Here is a 19,073-nt window from a genome sequence, read left to right on the forward strand (position 1 = left end):
AACTAAATTTACAGTGCGTGTGACATTTGATCCCAAATGTCATCCGCTACACAACTATGTAACTATATGTGTTACAAATAATTATTCTAGGTATACTATATAAACGCAGCAGGAGACAGGACATAACTTTTCAAATATTGGATTCCATCATCTACTCATGAACGGGACATGAGGAAGTCAGGCTGATCCTCTTGATGCAAAAAAGAGCCATGGAATGTGCCCATTGATGGAACATAACCCCCCCCCCCCCCCCCCCATGCAGACGGTATTGGTTTTAATAAAACATTTCTAGGGAATTTGTTATTATACTTGGGATGCAGAAGTGAATTAAAAAGGTAGCCAGCTGGAGCAGTTGCTAGGCGACATTATGCCAGCCCTAACGACAGGTCTGTGTAAAACCTTCATAAAAAGGGATTGCTGGAATAATTCAGAAAGAAGGGAAAAAAAATCTGAAATTATATAAATTACCTCCGTGGAACTATAGGATGACAAATAAAAAATTAAAATTAAAAAAAAAGGAGCAAAGAAATTTTTTCTTCAAGTAGTCGTGCTCAAAAATGAAAGCTTTTATGTCGAAAGCAAAGTAATAAAGCACCTAAAACAGCGTTATGCAAAAAAGCAGCAATTGGCTATTGTTATGCAGATTCAATTGAACAGGAGTCAACGGTGATTAATGAAAGCACAAGTCTGAATGGGTCAGGCTTGAGGCCTGCTATTGTAAAGCAATTACGGCATTCAGGCGTTTGTTTTTTTATTCATTTTTGTATGTTAATGACAGACCTGAAATGGGTCGTTGTTGACCCAAAAGTCCTGGCTGGAGAAAAAAAATTAAAAATTCAGTAGATTTACCCCATAAACAATACTTACATTTGTATTATTTTGGGAGTTTTTAAAAAGGAAAGTTTTATTTTTGCTAAACACATTTATAGCACTAACCCCTGAATGAGCTGCTGGTTTTATTTGGGCTTACCGTTACCTCCTTGTTTGCGTCTCCGTCTAGGGATTCCCGTGCTAGATGGCCCAAAGAATGTGGAAACTGACACTGAATCTTCTTTTGGGTTATTTATTTGGAACAGAAACAGAGTCTTTTAATAAAGGGTAGAGGGTTAGGAGTGAGTTCAGGTACTTCAGACTGCAAAAAATAATGGAAGTCCTTATAGAAAATAAAGACCGTTTCACAACTGGATTTTACAACCCCCAGGTAGACCTCCTCTCACTAGGCCTAGCAGCCGGTAGGGTGTTTGACAAAGTCTTGGCCACAGACTTGTGAGGTACACTTGAGCGTTACTGAGGGACGTAGACAAAATTTAAAGAGCTATCATACGGTACCAGGTTCTCTCAGCCTATCCGGCGATACTGCATGAGTGTGGATCCAGGATGCGTCCTTCAACTTAGCCTCCAGGCTCCTTCAGAGAAGCCAGCCTTGCGCACGGCCTTCTCCGGAAGAGTCCTTCCCTGGGGTTCTTCAGTTGCTGGGCCTCTCCCTTCAGATGAGACGGCACCAGACCACCGGTCCAACCAATAGTCCAACCAATAGAAAAAATAAAATACAAAGCCTCCATATATATAATCCTATACCCACCATTGACCTGGAGGAAGGAAAAGAAACAATAACGTACAAAGCATGATCCAATTTGCTCCAGCGGGGAAAATATCCTTCTGGATCCCTCAGGAGCCAATGGGATATTCCCTGGATCAATAATCTCTGGTGCTATCAACTATAAATGTAAATTTACAGTAATTTTTTCATGCATCCATCTCCTTTTAAAAACAAACTACTGCGCTGACCAGAACTAGTTCTTGAGCGAGTCTGTTCCTTATTTTTACAGATCTTACTGTAAAGAAGCCTTTCCATATATGAAGGTTAAAGATGTTCTAAACCCCTGAAATGAAAAACAATTTCCTTCTGTACTTGCCTTTATTTGGTTACAACAGTCAATGCCAACTCCGGACAATCCATAGAAATGACCCCACCCACTCCAGCAAAAAAGGTGATTGACAACCTCAGCTGTGCATGCTTCCCTATGAGACTGTGTAGAGGGGGGGGTTGTACATTCTCTCCACTTAGGTCTCAGATTACACTCAGCTATCTCCTCTATGCCAGCCAAACATAGATGTGTATGACATCAGATGCCCATCCCCTGCCTGCTAGAGCTTAGAAATTATGTGAAAATGTGGTACTTTGAACCACTGTAGGGAGGAGAGGGCTGCCGATAAATACGTATAAGTTATATAGGAGGATTAGCTTCATCATTGTGTGTCATCTGAGGTCAGCCACTTCACAGGGTAAATGTAAGGGTTTACATTCACTATAAACGTCTTCTCCAAATGTAAAGAGTGCCCCCTTGTCCTCTGTGATGAACTTAAAGTGAATAACTATACCAAGTTCACTATATGGACCCCTTATCAGTGGTGGCTGGTGGTGTATTTTGTGGGGGGCTACAAGCAATCGAATCACCGTCTCAATCCCCCCCCATTTCGGTCGTGTCACAGGCACCACCCCGGTTGGTCATCAGCCCTGCCACTTACCCCATCTAGGATGGGGGCAGCTCTTCCTCCGGGCGGCCTCTCCTCCTCCTGGTGCTCCATGGCAGCTTCCCGTGCGTCTCCTCCCTCCACCTCGGCGGCCACTAGGATCGCTTATCCTCTCGGCTAATAAGGTGATGAGTATCTGGACCCACTTTCTGATTGGTGATTGGCTGGGAGGGTAATCAGGAAGACAATAGCAAATATTAACTCGCTATTGTCACACAACTGGGTGGGCTGTTCCCCCCCCAAGCCCACCCTTTATTGAAGCCTATTAGAGCCTCTGGCTCTAATCGTATGCTTGCAAAAAAAAACATTGGATCCATGCGTCCAGTGACCTTTAAATAGGGGTGCTGGATGCATTAAATGGGGGGGGGGGCAGAGCCCCTGTGCCCTACATTACGGGCTGCCACTGCCCCTTATGTATTTATACATTTTCACATTTTCATCATATCCCCCCTTAACCTCCTCTTCTCAAGAGAGAATAAATTCAGTTCCTCTAATCTTTGCTCATAGCTGAGCTCCTCCATGCCTCTTATCAGTTTGGTTGCCCTTCTCTGTACTTTCTCCAGTTCTCTGATATCCTTTTTGTGAACTGACACCCAAAACTGAACTGCATATTCCAGATGAGGTCTTACTAATGATTTGTACAGGGGCAAAATGATCTCTCTCTCTCTCTCTATGGAGTCCATACCTCTCTTATTACAAGAAAGTTTTTTTACTAACTTTAGAAGCTGCAGCTTGGCATTGCTATAACATACTGAACACAATTGCAATATAGGCTGTTATGGAACTTAGAACGGTATTAAACCCAAAATCAACAGTCTGATATAATGCAATTTACAGATCCTTAACCACTTGACCTCTGGAAGATTTTCGCCTTCATGAAAAGGTAATTTTGTACGATATGGAACTGCATTACTTTAACTAACAATTGCTCGGTCATGCAATGCTATACCCAAATAAAACGTATGTCCTCTTTTTTTTTCCCACAAGTAGAGCTTTCTTTTGGTGGTATTTGATCACTTCTGGTTTTTATTTTTTTGTGCTATAAAACAAAAAAAAAAGTGTGACAATTGTGAAAAACAAACAATATTTTTTACTTTCTGCTATAAAACAATAAAAAAAATCCAATAAAAAAATAGGAAAAAATCTAATTTCTTCATAAATTTAGGGCAATATGTATTCTGCTACATATTTTTGGTAAAATAAAAGCCCAATAAGTGTATATAGAGTGGTTTGCACAAAAGTTATAGTGTCTACAAACTATGGGCTATTTTTACTAGAAATGGCAGCGATCAGCGACTTAAAGCGGGACTGTGGTATTGTGGTGGGCATTCGGACGCTAACTGACACTTTTGACACTTTTTGGGGACCAGTGACACTAATACAGTGATTAGTGCTAGAAAACATGCAGTCACTGTACTAATGACACTGGCAGGGAAAGGGTTAACATCAGGGGTGGGCAAAGGGTTAACTCCTGTCAGAACGGTGATCTGCTTATTTACATTTATTTTATTGACAGGCAGATCGCGGTTCTGTCTCTCTGCCTTATGATCGGTGGGTGCCGGCGGACATCAGGTACTGTGCACCCACTGATCAGCTTCCACTGTGTGTAATTAGAGAGAACTCTATATGCGGGGAAAGATGTGGTTCATCCCACACTCCCACATTTGTGATACAACACAGAAGAAATGGTGAGGCATGGATTGGGTGCTGTGTGACCCAGAACAAAAACTCGCCTGTTCTTAGGGACAAGTTAGGTAAATGAATACATGGGCATAGGGAATTGATCAGCCATGATAGTATAAACTGCCGACTAGGGATGGTCCCTATCAGCTGTCCTCTCCTCCACCTGGCTGCCCCCACCCTGTCCTCCCCTCCACCTGGCTGCTCCCACTCTGTCTCCCCTTCCACCTGGCTGCATCCACCCTGTCCTCCCCTCCACCTGGCTGCATCCACCCTATCCTCCCCTCCACCTGGCTGCTCCCACCCTGTGTTCCCCTCCACCTGACTGCATCCACCCTGTCCTCCCCTCCATCTGGCTGCATCCACCCCGTCCTCCCCTCCACCTGGCTGCTCCCACTCTGTCTTCCCTTCCACCTGGCTGCAACCACCAATACTTTTTCAAGACACTGTGTGCGTGTGTGATTGCATTTAATAGTTGGCCCCCCTACTTTTGTCCCTAACCCCCATGTGCCCCACTAAATATGAAAGCTGGAGACACCACTGTCTCTTACCGCCCCCCTGCATCACCTCATTTCTGCATCTAAAAGAAGACACGGCAGTGAGAGATGACATCATCTCTCACTGCCTGCCCTCACTCTGGAACAAAAGGGACACTGTCACTGGCCAATGGCAAGTGACAAACTGCAGCTGGTGACAGGCAGATTCTTTTTTGCTTCCTGTCCCATAGCCAAAACAGGAAGAGGAAATCTCTTCAAATTAAGGGAATCCATTGCGGCCCCCCAGGGCACTCATCCCTAAACAAATTCAACAACATACTCCTGCGTGAGCAGACTCTTTAGTGTCCATCGTATCTGATACAACAGTGGATAATTTCTAAGATGCCTTGCTGCCCTCTAGGACTGGGGTCGTCCTGGCCATGATGAAATAATAAAAGAAAAAAAAGAGGACACACTGGCCTAGTGCATTATCCAACAGATTAATTAAAATATTAAGATAAAACCATAAAGAAACCATAAAACCATAAACCAGAACTTATAAGTAAAAATGGTGTTGCGCTCCCAAATAGAGCAAAACAATTACTGAATACACAACCTATATCTTAAAGGCAGGTATCGTGAATAAAATAGTGTAAATAATAGTGTAAATGAAAACTAAAAAGAGATAAAGCAAAGTGCATACGTGCATAACATATCTAGATACTGAGGTCAAAAGCAAATGAAGCAAAGTGCATATGTGCATAACATATCTAAATGTTAAAATTAAACTTAAAAATAAACGAATAATTCATATATCAACGACACTAGTGTTGTGGTAAAACAGTGATCCACAAAAAAGATATTATAAGCTGCTAAAGTGCATGTAGCAAAACAGCTTCAAAACCAATTGGGTTTAATCAGAGTGAGCAATAAGTAGTCCAATCGTGAATAGTATAGTGAAGTATCACAACCAGATGCAAATAGTGCAGGTGTGTGTTCACAGTGCCAAGCCAACTCTCTCCGTTTGGGTGATCTCCACGTGTTAATACTGGGCACACCAGGTAATTACCTTACTGCTGTAAGGTATACAGCAAAATAGCCTCTAGTGGGGAACACTTGGATTTGGGAGAGAAACAGGGGGAGCTTCACACTTCTCTAGCGTCACCGTCATCCATCAAATTCCTCCGTGGATAATGTCAGCATATACACTCAGGGAATAGATAGAGTCCACCATAGTGTAGTAGATTTAAATAATGTAAAGTTTATTAAACAATATCAAACTACTCACAAAACTTGGGGGGGGACAGAGCGCACAGCAAACAAGCCAACGAGCGTACTACTCGGGTGTAGACGTCACTTCAGGTATCCTACGCGTTACGTCACTTCCCGTGACTTCAATCCCAGTTGAAGAACCGAAGAGGGGGACAAGACCCCCGAAGTCGAAGAAGAGGGCGGCGGCAAGGAAGAAAGCCGGGCTCCTCCGCTAGTAAAAGAGCTAGCAGAAGATAGCGGAGGAGTCTGGCGAGAAGACCCCCTGAAGACGGAAGACCCCCGGAGCTGTGCAATAAACTATTTTATCTTGTGTGTTGTGTTTTTTTTTTACTTTATTTTACAGGTGAATGGGTAGAGGTACATTGTACCCCATACTCATTCACATAGGGTGGGGGGCCGGTATCCGGGGGCCCCCTTATTAAAGGGGGCTCCCGGATTCCGATAAGCCCCCCGCCCGTAGACCCCGACAACCAACGGCCAGGGTTGTCGGAAAGAGGCCCTTGTCCTCATCAACATGGGGACAAGGTGCTTTGGGGTGGGGGGGCCGCTCAGGAGGGGGGCGCTCGCTCGTCCCCCCCTTTCTTGGCCGGCCGGGTAGCGTGCTCGGACAAGGGTCTGATGTGGACCTGGGGGGGACACACGCCGATTTTTTTCGGCGTTGGGGTTCCCCTTTAAGTCCATACCAGGTGGCGGGGCCAGCGACGCATCCTTCGTGGGCCCCGCCTAGCTGGAGACGCGCTCAAAATGAGCGGACTTTTCTCCGGGCGGGAAAAGTCTGTTCATTTCAAAAGTACGGAGGACTGGCATACGCATGGCCGGATTGTTCGCCGAAATGCAAGTCCGGTGGGAAGATTGGAGTGCGAAACTACTTTCTAAGTCCGCCGTACTTTCGGGTAAAAAAAGTCCGCCGGAGGCTACACACGGGGGGATTGTCCGGCGGACTTGAGTTTGCCAGACTTTTCCACCCGATTGTTTGATCGTGTGTACGTGGCATTACACTTTCTGTTGTGGCTGTGGGACAGGAATAAAGGGAAATCTCCCCAATGGGACACAGATGGCCAAAAAAAAAAAAAACTGATAGGGGTTAGTCTATCCAAAATTACTGTCATTATTATTCAGGATTTATATAGTGCCAAAAGTTTCTGCAGCACTTTACTAAATCAGGGCAGACAGTGCAGTTACAACATACAATACAATTCAATAGGAATCAGAGGGCCCTGCTCATTAAAGCTTACAATCCATAGGTGTGCGCAGCCTATTGCATTAGGGTGTGCACCCCAAAGCTTAAACACACATGCGTGTTTATATATATATTTATATAGGGCAGTAGGGCAATGATAGTGTCTGTACTGGATGATGTCAGTAGGGCAGAGGTTGGTGTCAGTAGAGCAGTGGATGATGTCAGAAGGGCAGAGAGTGGTGTCAGTAGTTAATTTTTTATATTTTTTATTATTACTTTTTTACAATTTTATTATTTTTTACAATTTGTTTTTTTAACTATTTTTTTTATTATTATTTTTTTTTACAAATATTTTTAGGAACCCCATTGGGGGGCGTTGGTGAAATATCAGGGATCTGAATAGACCCCTGATGTCTCATTTTGAGACAGTGAAAGGGACAGAGGACAGAGATTCCCCAGTTCCTTTCTTTGCATCCAAGCAGCAGGGGCAATCTGCCCAGCACAGGGAGATTAGGGTGTGCCCAGGCATGCCCTGTGTGCACGCCTATGTTACAATCTAAAAAGGAGGGTAAAGTGATTCAAAAGGCAATAACTGTAGGGGAAGAACAGATGGAGAAAATAAAATAAAAAATTTATTTGTTGGGTGAAGGCAGGATAGGCTTCTCCAAAAAGATGGGCTTTCAGTGATTGCCTAAAGGTAGACAGAGTAAGAGATAGTCTGGCCGATTGGGGTAAGGAGTTCATGAGGATGGGAGAAGCTCTGGAAATGTCCTGGATGTGAGGATGGGAGGAAGTGATGAATAAGTAGGTTTTAGTTCTACTTTAATTAACCACTTCCAGACCACTCACCATCGTTATATATCGGCTGTTTGAAGAGGGATATTGTTATGGCAGCAGCTAGCTACCATAACCCCAGTATCCTCTTCTTCAGAGGGCAGTCCGCTTTCAGATAAAATTGGTCTCAACTTTTAATCGGTGGCGGGAGAGGGAACCCCCCTGCCGCTCTCCAGCGGAGGTGATCGCATCCTTTTCCCTGTTACAGTAGGTATGGAGATGAGTGAGGGGAAGATGGCCCCCACCTTGCTCACGCAAGGCAACAGGAAAATCATTTTTGCTACAATGAGGATATTTGCACACCCCGGATCATCAAGTAGTGTCCAAACTAGAAGGGCAGACAGTGTAGTTACATAAGGGGCGCAGGGACACCGCCCCCCTAAACTGCATGCGGACTCATAGGTTTCTATACGTTTTTATTTTTATCCAGCCACATGATTAGTGCCCGAGGCTCCAATTGGCTTTAAAAAGGTTGGGTTTGGGGCGCAGCGGAGGGGTGAGTGCTGGGGGGGACCATGAAGTGCTGAGTGTGAGGGGACTGTGCAGAGAAGAGTGCGGACCTGGCGGGGGGGGGGGGGGTTGTTTGCCACCCTCCCCATAAAATTACCACAAGCCACCACTGGTCCAAATGGTTTTTAAACATGATCATATCACAAACAATTTTAGTGCAACATTTTGGAGTCACGCAGGACCCCTTCATCAGGCATGTGATGATCATCTTTTTTTGCTTTTTTTTGCAATGTGTTCATGCTTCAATAAAAACCGTTTGGTTTGGACTCTACTTGATGATCCGTGGTGTGCTGGCAAATATCCTCATTGTGGCTTTCTGATCCAGTCTCCAGCTGGTGGTTGCTTCAGCACCTAAAACTCTGAACTTTTCTCCAAGAACATATGGGAATATTGAGTCCTAATAATCTTTGCCACATCGCAAAAAATTGTGGGTGTAGCATGCATATACCCTTCTATAGTTGAAGGGGATGTTAAATTGCAGCTCACCTGCCTATTTTTACTAGACGTGCACTGACAAAAAAATTTGTTAATTTTAGTTTTATTCCTTTTTTTGCTTTTCGGAAATTCGAAATTTGAATATTCAGAAATTTGAAAATGAGGAAATTTCTGAAATTTCAAATTTCTGAATTGGCACACATTTTCGAATTTCCAATTTTCAAATGTCCAATTTTCGAATTGACAAATTTTCAAATTTTCGAATTTCAGAATTTTGAATTTTCAAATTTCCTAATTACAAATTTCAGAATTTCCAAAATGTTCCAATTTCTGAATTTCAATTTTCCAAAATTTTGAATTTGAAAATTCTAAATTTCAGAAATTGAAAATTTTTGGAAATTTCAGAATTAACAAATTTGTCAAAATTCGTTAAAAGACAAATTCAGAACTAAAACGAATTGCACATGTCTAATTTTTACAGCCACCCAACTGCAAGTGTAAACTAGGATTTAGCATTTGTGCACATGTAGTGTTTCGTAAATTCACACAAAATTGCACAATTTCATACGCGTTAATGATCTGCACAAAAAAACTGTTGTAATTCCAAATGCATTTATTGCTAATAGCAACCTAAATGTGACAAAAAAAAAAGGCACGCATTTGAAAATGCATGAAGCTCATGGCTGAAAGGAACATGGATGAGCTACTACTATCTATGCTTGTAGCGCAGAAGTGTGCAAAAAACACGCATATGCGCAGCATGATTTTACGCACGTTTACAAAACGCCTGGTAGGTGTTTTGTCTGCGCTGTTTATTACTTTCACTGAAGTCCAGCAAATTCCACATTAAAGACCGCCAAACAAAACAAATGGAATGGAATTCATGCCGAGTTTAACAGTCATAAACAGGTAACATATGGAGCAACGCACTAGGCTATAATGATTCTCCTTTTCCATAACAATTGTTGTTTTCAGTAATAAGCCAAAGAGAGCTAAGTATATTGATAATTAAGGCATATAACATGTATTATGAATTATTTAATTCAGTGTGTTCATAATGTACAAAATGTAAATCCGCAACACCATTAAAAAAGTATTGTTTATGGCCAAACTAAACAAAGATACAGAATTGCAGCAAAAGGCAGAATTAAACAAACAATACAGTAATCACACAACAAGAAAACAGAAAAATAGACGTATGGACCAAAGAAATCGGATGAGGTCTGCACTAATTATTCACTGAAATTGATTTAATAATACAGAACACATCAATACAAATGCAGTTGATAGTCCAAAGTTAAAGCAGTATTGAACCCCTAAGAAATAAATATATTACAGCCTATCAATCCTTAAAGTGTTACTAAACCCACAACAGTAAAATCAGAATGTTTATGCAGTAAAGCATGCTAGTTATGCTCACTGTGGAACCTAAGGGGTTAATCCTCTGCATTGTGTAAAAAGGCTGTTTGATCCTTTCTTCTCTGATTTTCCCCTTCTTCCACTGTCCCCAATCTATCTGCTGATAAAACAGAGCATTGGGGGCATTTTGCACATGCTCAGTTTGGTGTTTATTGCTAGAGTTTTTTTTTTTTTTTCTTTAGAGGGTGCATGTGATCAGCACTGTCAAGACAGAGGTCTAGGGGTCCTGCAGCATCAAAGTACAATCAGGGGAGAATGAAGACTTCTCCTACAAGCTTTAACCACTTCAGCCCCGGAAGATTTGGCTGCTCAATGACCAGGCCATTTTTTGCTACAGCACTGCGTCATTTTAACTGACAATTGCACAGTCATGCTACATTATACCCAAACAAAATTGATGTGTTTTTTCCCCCACAAATAGAGCTTTATTTTGGTGGTATTTGATCACCTCTGCGGTTTTTATATTTTGCGCTATAAACAAAAGAAGAGCGACAATTTTGAAAAAAAAAACACAATGGGGGTTATTTACAAAAGGCAAATCCACTTTGCACTACTAGTGCAAACTACACTTGAAATTGTACTGAAAGTGCACTTGGAAGTGCAGTCGCTGTAAATCTGAGGGGTAGACCTGAAATGAGGGGAAGCTCTGCTGATTTTATCATCCAATCATGTGCAAGATAAATGCTGTTTATTTTCCTTGCATGTCCCGCTCGGATCTACAGCGACTGCACTTCCAAGTGCACTTGCAGTGCAAAGTGGATTTGCCTTCAGTAAATAACCCCCAATATCTGTTACTTTTTGCTATAATAAATATCCCACAATTTTTATTAAAAAAAAAAAAAAAATTCCTCAGTTTAGGTCGATATGTATTCTTCTACATATTTATTATTTTTATTTATTATATTTATATTTATTTATTTTTATAAAGGTATTTAGCAGTTTATATTTACTAAAATAATTGCATTTCCATGTTCTGTGTTCTGTGGGAGACCAGATATAGTGTATGCAGGCTCCTGGGTTTAGTAACACTTTAAATGTGCTAGCTGCATTTGTTTTTTTAGTCTATTTCCCTTTATTTTCATCTGGTGATCTGCCCAGTAACAAACTTTCTGTCTTATGCCGTGTACACACGATCAGACTATCTGGCAGACTTGGTCTGGAGGACCAAAGTCCGCCGGACAATGCGTCCCTGTGTGGGCTTCAGCTGACTTTTTTCCCAAAAGTCCGGCGGACTTAGAAAGTAGTCTTGACCCAAAAATTGTCCGCCAGATTGCGAGTCCGGTGGACAATCCGGCCGTCTGTGTACTAGTCCGCCGGACTTTTGAAATGAACGGACTTTCCCACACAGGGAGGAAAGTCCGTTCATTTTGAACACGGCTCCAGGTAGCCGGGACTAGCGAAGGAAGTCAATGTCGCGTCGCCGGCCCGTCACCTGGTATGGACTTGAAGGGGAAGCCCTACGCCCAAAAAAACGGCTTGGGGGTCCCCCCCCAAAGTCCATGTAAGACCCTTATCAGAGCACCCAGCCCGGCCGATAAAGAGATACAATGTACCCCTACCCATTCATCTGGTGAAAAAAAAATAAAAAAAAATAAAAACACACACACCACACAAGGTTTAAAAATCATTTTATTGCAGAGCTCCGGGGGTCTTCTTCCGTCTTGGGGGGGGTCTTCTCGCCGGACTCCTCCGCTTTCTTCTGCTCTTTTGCAGCTCTTTTACTAGCGGAGGAGCCCGGCTTTCTTCTTCATCGCCGCCCGGGGGTCTTCTTCCGACTTCGGGGGTCTTGCCCCCCTCTTCGGTTCTTCTTGTCAGGCCTCCTCTTTCTTCCTTTAGCTCTTTTACTAGCGGTGGCCTGGTCTTCTGTCGCCGCTGCCTCATCTTCCGACTTTGGAGGGCTTGTCCTCCTCTTTGGTTCTTCTTGCCGGGCCTCCGCTCCTTTTTCCAGCTCTTTTACTAGCGGTTGTCTGGTCTTCTGTCACCGCTGTCGCCACTGCCTTCTCTTATTTTCTTCTTTTCTTCTACCTTGAGATGTTGACTCGATGCTCTCTCTGTCCGCAGTGACCGGGATGTGTTGCGTGGCTACTTATATAGGGACAATGGGCGGGGTCACCGGGTGATGTCCCCGCCCCTTATGATGTCACAGTCCCAGAGGATCCTTCGCTAGTCCCGGCTACCTGGAGCCGCGTTAAAAATGAACGGACTTTCCTTCGTGTGTGGGCAAGTCCGTTCATTTCAAAAGGACTCCCTCCATAGTCTGGTTGTGTGTGGGCAGGTCCACTCATTCGGAAAGTCCGGCGGACTTTCCGGCGGTTTGTCTGCCAGACTAAGTCCGCCAGATAGTCTGATCGTGTGTATGCAGCATTAGGGTGTCTCCACTCTGAATGTAGGAAAAACGATGACACCCATTGCTGGTCTGGGGAGAGGGTAGTATTAGATTCACTAGCAGATATAGTTGGACTTGACTAACAAAATAAAACTAAACTCCTGTTAACACTTTTTAAGCAGTTACATTATATTTGTTCTTTTGGGATAAAAGTTTGATATGCAGTAAATGAATAAAATCTGGCCATTGTAAGCACACCTGTAAGTGGTAAATGGTTTGCCCTACCGGACATCTAACATCCATTTTCGCTGGACAGCTTGGTCGCTCAAGGTGAAAAATAACCTTAAGCCTCGTACACAATCAGATCGGATTGTTGGCCAACAGAGCGTCAGACTTTTGTCAAAAGGGCGTGTGCATGGATCTTGTCTTGCATACTAACGGCACACAATTGTCGGCCAACAAACACGAATGTAGTGACTTACTAAGTGGAATTTCAGCTCTTGAGCGCCACCCTTTGGGCACCTTTTGCTAATGTTGTGCTTGGTGAGCATTGATTCCGAGCATGCGTGTTTGTATTTTGGACTTGTGTGATGGACTTGTGTAAACACAATACGAAAATCTGACAACAAACCATTGTCTGCCTAAAATTTACTAGCCTGCCATCCAACATTTGTTGGCTGAAAGTTGGACAACAATTGTCTGAAGGAGTGTACTAACGGTCGGATTTTAAGCCAACAGTCTGTCATCACACAATCCCCTGCCAACAATTGGATTGTGTGTGTGTGTGTGTGTGTGTGTGTACAAGGCTTTAGTGACAGGATCATCAGGTGAAAATAAAAGACAAAAACCTTAAAAAATAAAATTATTGCAGCCATCACATCTAAGCATTGGTAATCTGCAATATATTACACTTTTGTTTTTGAGTTTAATATCGCTTTAATATAATAATGTAAAGAAAGACAGAACATGCTTCACTTATTTATTTTTAGTTTGAAGTCTGCCAGCTTGCTTGCCCATTAGAGAGGCTCATCACTGAGACACATCAACGACTACAATATGTGCTGATTGCTTTGTGGATTAGTTACAAAATTTGCCAGAGCAGCAATAAAAATATAGGCGTCAACATTGACAGGCAGATATCTACCCAAAAACAACAGACATGTCCTTGAATGAGTTTCCTTGAAAATCTTACCGTGAGATAATGCTTAGTTCCCATTGCTCCAGTTACTTGTATTGCCTCCTTGGCCTTTCCAAAACTTACCTGGGAAATTCACAAACTGGGAGCATCACTTGTATTGTTTTGGACTTCTATGGTTAAATGATTTGTTCATGTAAGTAAAAAAACTGGGATCCTGGGGGTATAGGGGTGCTTAGAGATTAAAGTGCCCAGGAGATAGTATTGCCACGTCATCTCTTTAAACCCAAACACATGAATTACACAGGTTCTAAGGCTAATTCAATGCCGATAAGGCACTATGTGTTTAATGACCACCTTAATCAGCCACAGAACCTGTGTAATATGTGTTCGGGTTTAAAGGGATGAGGTGGCGACCCTATATGGAACATACAAACTTTATGGACCTTCTATATAATATACTCACAATGTTTTGTTTAAAGTGTTTTTCTAAGTTGATTGGGGGACCATAGCTTAAGTGTTTGAATACAAACCACACAGTGGTAGCTCTCCAATGTTGTTTTCCCCTTCTTTAAACTTCTTCATCCATCTGTTCGCATTGCTCTTGTCAATGGTGTCATCTCCATAAATATAGCCCTACCCCGAAGGAGCTGCTTAGTAGATTGCCCTTTCTCCAGTAGTTGCCCCGCAGCCAGGCACCGGGTCACAGTCACTCTTCAGCTCAATGAACGGTCAAGGTTTTTATTTTTGGTGTTTTTATCTTTGGGTAATTTGGATGGGGTTAGAGATTTGAGTAAGATACTCCAAAACGATGTATTAATAGGAGGACACTTATCCTCTACAGAACTATGAACCTGCAGCATTTTGAAGAGATTAATCTTCCTCTGGTTGAAAGTCCTAGCAAAAGTCCCTCACTGGGAATTAAATATACTAATGTCTTCAGAACACCGGGCACTATGTCCCATTTACAGACACAGCTGACTCTACCACATGAGACATGGGCTACACTGTCTCTAGGATCTCTTTCTCTCCAGTCTGTACTAGACTTGTGCACAACGGAAAGTTTTGTTTAGTTTTGGTTCGTTGTCATTCGTAAAATACATCATTTCTTTCTGTTATATTCGTTATGTTACGTTAATAAGTTTTCGGATCACTTGTTATTATTCGTAGAGTGTCAAATTCATTTGTTCGTATTTGTTGAAATTCGCTATTTATGTATGTATAGACATTCGTGATAATGATTCGTAGTTTGGAAAGTCGTTTGTTTATTGAATCTTTTAACACACACAATGACAGCTGATTGGACTATAAGATTTACTTTGAGCTGACTTTTTGTTTCATTAGATCTTTAAAGAATTACCGAATGATGTCGAATTCATTCATTATATTTCTTTCGTATTCGTTGTTATTCGTTTTTTTTTTATTCGGACATTCGGATGCATCTGAATGTCTGAAAGATGCAAAATTCGGGCGAATTTCGATTCGTTACGAAACTAATTGCACAAGTCTAGTCTGTACTCACAAATATCCCTGAAAAATTGGTGGCCTCTTTCTAATATCCTTGCAACACTTTCACCTGTGAAAACAGACAAGATCCTCAGATGACAGTTCCTAAGTCAGCTTTCTGTCTCTTCTAGCAAAGGGAGCCTCCGTGTAGCCCACCTGAGACCTCGACCCTCTGCAAGCACATGGCAGGATGGCCTAAGGGACAAGCAGGCCCCCTTAGACTGATCTCCGTCTAAGGAAAACGACTAGGCTGTCCTTGTAACAACGCTGCTTACAACTCGAAAGGATGCAGAACAGGGCTCGGTGCTGCAGCTTGTGTTGCCCCCACGTCTCCATACAGCTGGTGGTGATGATGCCAGACCTGCGAGCTCTACCCCCTCCTCCTCCACCATCACCTCCATGCCCTCCTCTGCAGAATTGACCTATGAACATCAGGTACCACCTAAGCATTCAAAGGGCTATTCCCAGAGCCAAGCTAAAAGGTGCCATGCAGTGCTTCAGCTGGTGTGTTTAGGGGACAGGAACCACACTGGATCAGATTCTTGCAGCTCTGCAAAGACAGGCACAGAGGTGGTTCACACCACGCCAGCTGGAGCCAGGAATGGTGGTGTCCGACAATGGCTCAAACCTCCTGTCCACCCTTAGACAGGGAAAGTTGACACATGTGCCATGCCTGGCACATGTCCTCAATTTGGTGGTGCAGTGTTTCCTAAATACATACCCAGGGTTGCAAGATGTACTAAGTAGTGCGTGGCTGGGAGGAGGAAGTTCCAGATGCTGTCATCCTGAGTGACCCCGAGGAGTCTGCTTCTCAAGCCCCAAGTTTGAGGTGCATGAGCAACCTCATGCTTCAAAGCCTGCGAAAGGACCCAAGAATACGTAGCATAGAGAAGGGCGATTACTGTTTGGCATTGGCAACAACCTTGACCACTGTTATAAGGGGAAGGTCTCAGAACTCATCCCATCCCCACAGAGTGTGCAGAAGATAAAATCTCTTGAGGACACATTAAAGAGGATTTTATTGAACATTTTTCCTGACTCCAGTAGGTTACAGTGTGGTGGAAAACGTTGTTTGGGTCTTCTGTTGGTCAAGAGAGGAGCGTTGGAGAAGGTATCCAACCTAAGTGAGGCATTTCGAAATTTAGTCCTCGCCGCCCAGGGCTGTCAGCTTCAGCATCCCATTGGCAGCGTCTGCATCACATGGTGGACAATTACCTTGGGGCCAAAACAGAGATGGAGAGCTTTTCAGCTCACGATCCACTGACTTACTAGGTCATGAGAATAGACCACTAGCCAGAACTTGCCCAGTATGGTATTGAGTTGTTTGGCTGCTCTGCATACATCGTGCTTTCAGAACGGGCATTCAGTGCAGGAGGTTTCATTACTGATCATAGAACGCGTCTGCGATTGCATGGACCAGTTGACTTTTATAAAAAATGAATCAGTCCTGGGATTACCAGCTATGAAGCCATTGATGCCAATATCACTGATTAGGTCTTTTTGGGATGTGGAATCTCTGCAGGACTTCAAAGCTTGCCTAGCTTTGAAGGCGTTCAGTCATTTCATCTGGAAATGTTTTTGGTATAGGTTTCATGGGCACAATTAACACCCAAAGACCAATTTTTCAGCACCTGTTTGACAGGTTCATATCATTGCAATTTTTTAAGGCAAGGCCAATTCTTGCTTTCATGAAGAGTACCTCTATAGGGTTACAGTGTGAAGGTTCCCCGACACCCCAAGAGTAATTTTCCAGCACTTGTTTGACATCATTGCAATTTTTCACAGCAAGGCCAATTCTTGCTTTCATCAAGAGTATCTCTATAGTGTTACGGTGGGAGGGCATAGCCGACACTCAAAGACCAATTTTTACACACCCATCACTTCTATCCAAAGTCAAAGTGACACCAGAATGTATCCAAAAAAATCTCTACTCTTGTTCCCAGCGCACTACATTGTGGCCTCATCATACACACTGGCTCCATAGCTGTTGCTGAGCAAATAAAGGCAGCTTGCAGGGAAAATGTCATTTTGTTGGCTGTATAATTGAAATTATTGCTGCAGCAGATTCTAGAGATGGTACAGATCTGCCACTTTGCAGGTAGACTAAGGGCACCCCCAGGCACTATATTGGAAGGATTTTTTTCATTTCTATGCTTTCACTTTAAAAAAAAAAAAAAATCACTGCTCATTTAAAAATATATATATATATATATATATTTTTTTTTTACAAACTTTTTTTTTTTATTGATACATGTCCCCCAGGACAGGATCCAGACCCCTATAACCATTGTATGCCCAATTACTTGAATATAAGCCTCCAAAATGGGCACTTTTGATTTTTGACGTTCAGGTCCCATTGGCTTTAATGGGGTTTGTTATTCGGGTCCGAGCTTTCGTGGTGTTTGAAAGTTCTGATGTGAACCGAACAGGGGTCTGTTCAGCCCATCCCTACTAAGGACCCTCAGGTGCAAACCATCTGGTCCCGGTGACTTATTAATATTATTATGTTTTCCAAGTCTAAAGCCTCGTATACACAATAGGTGTATGCTCCATTGGACAACTGTTGTCGCACTTTCCGTCAACAAATGTTGGCTAGCAGGTTTTCAAATTTTCTGCAAACAAACGCGTGTTATCGGATTTTCCGATCGTGTGTACATAAGTCCAGAAGACAAAAGTCCAAAGTACAAACTCAGTCTTGTAAAACTAGTGTTCGTAATGGAGAATTAACATTTGTGGCAATTTATGAAATCTCGAAATGCAGTGCACATTCTCTTCTTCTTGGGATAATGGGATAATAAAGAACCTGCTTTGCTGGTGATACTGATGGAGTTATTGCAAACAAATTTTCAAAGGCTTTTTTTTTCTAGTGATATCAAGAATAAAATGATATCTATCTATCTATTATTTTTTTTTGGTCACATTACCACAACCCCATTATCCTGTAGTTTTTAAGATCAAATATGCAACTATGTTGGTGTCCCTTGACAATTTTACATTGTATTTTTTTAAATGTAACTGCCTACTCCCAACCTGTCATTAGAAGTAAAACACACAGCCAAGTAGTATTCTACACAATTTTTTTATTGTGCATTAAAAAAAGAAAAAACACATACAATTAGACATGCAAAAAGTGCATTCTATGCATCCAAAAATATAGTAAATATAACAAATCAAATCATTATTCAACCAAAAAAATAATGTCAAAGCAATAACTCCAAGACCAATAATAAATAACACATAATCTCCTCCGAATCTGCAGCATTTCTGGTTGACGAACAGCCATTCAGAAACTAACTTAAAAGCACGAAATGAAAAATGTGAATCAACACTCAAACTTCTACTAACACAAAATTAGCAGAAGAAGCCCAAAGCCTAAAGAGCTGAAAAACCAAGTAGTACGTCACTACGTTCGTGATTGTTGGCCAACAATTGTGTGCCGTGTGTATGCAAGACAAGTTTGGGCCAATGCCCTTTGGAAAAAAGTCCATGGTTTTGTTGGCCAACAATCTGATCGTGTGTACGAGGCTTAATTCCAATTCTGTCCTCTGTTAGCCATGAGGGTGCTTCCTGTGATGTGTCATGAGCATAACCACTGCAGTTTTGGTTACTGAAGCCCCCTGATTCCATTGTGAAGAGTGAATTCACTGTTTATATACTGTAAAGTGGGGAACAGGTAGCAGGTACAAAGCTCCCTGGGATGAGCAGTCTTTCAGGCACAGATACCAAATCCAGTGAAGTAGTGACAAAAAGTGCGGTGTTTATTTG

This window comes from Lithobates pipiens, unplaced genomic scaffold (genome assembly GCF_037356315.1).
Source record: "Lithobates pipiens isolate NorthernLeopardFrog02 unplaced genomic scaffold, aLitPip1_a1.2 Scaffold_8, whole genome shotgun sequence".
Taxonomy (NCBI): Eukaryota; Metazoa; Chordata; class Amphibia; order Anura; family Ranidae; genus Lithobates; species Lithobates pipiens.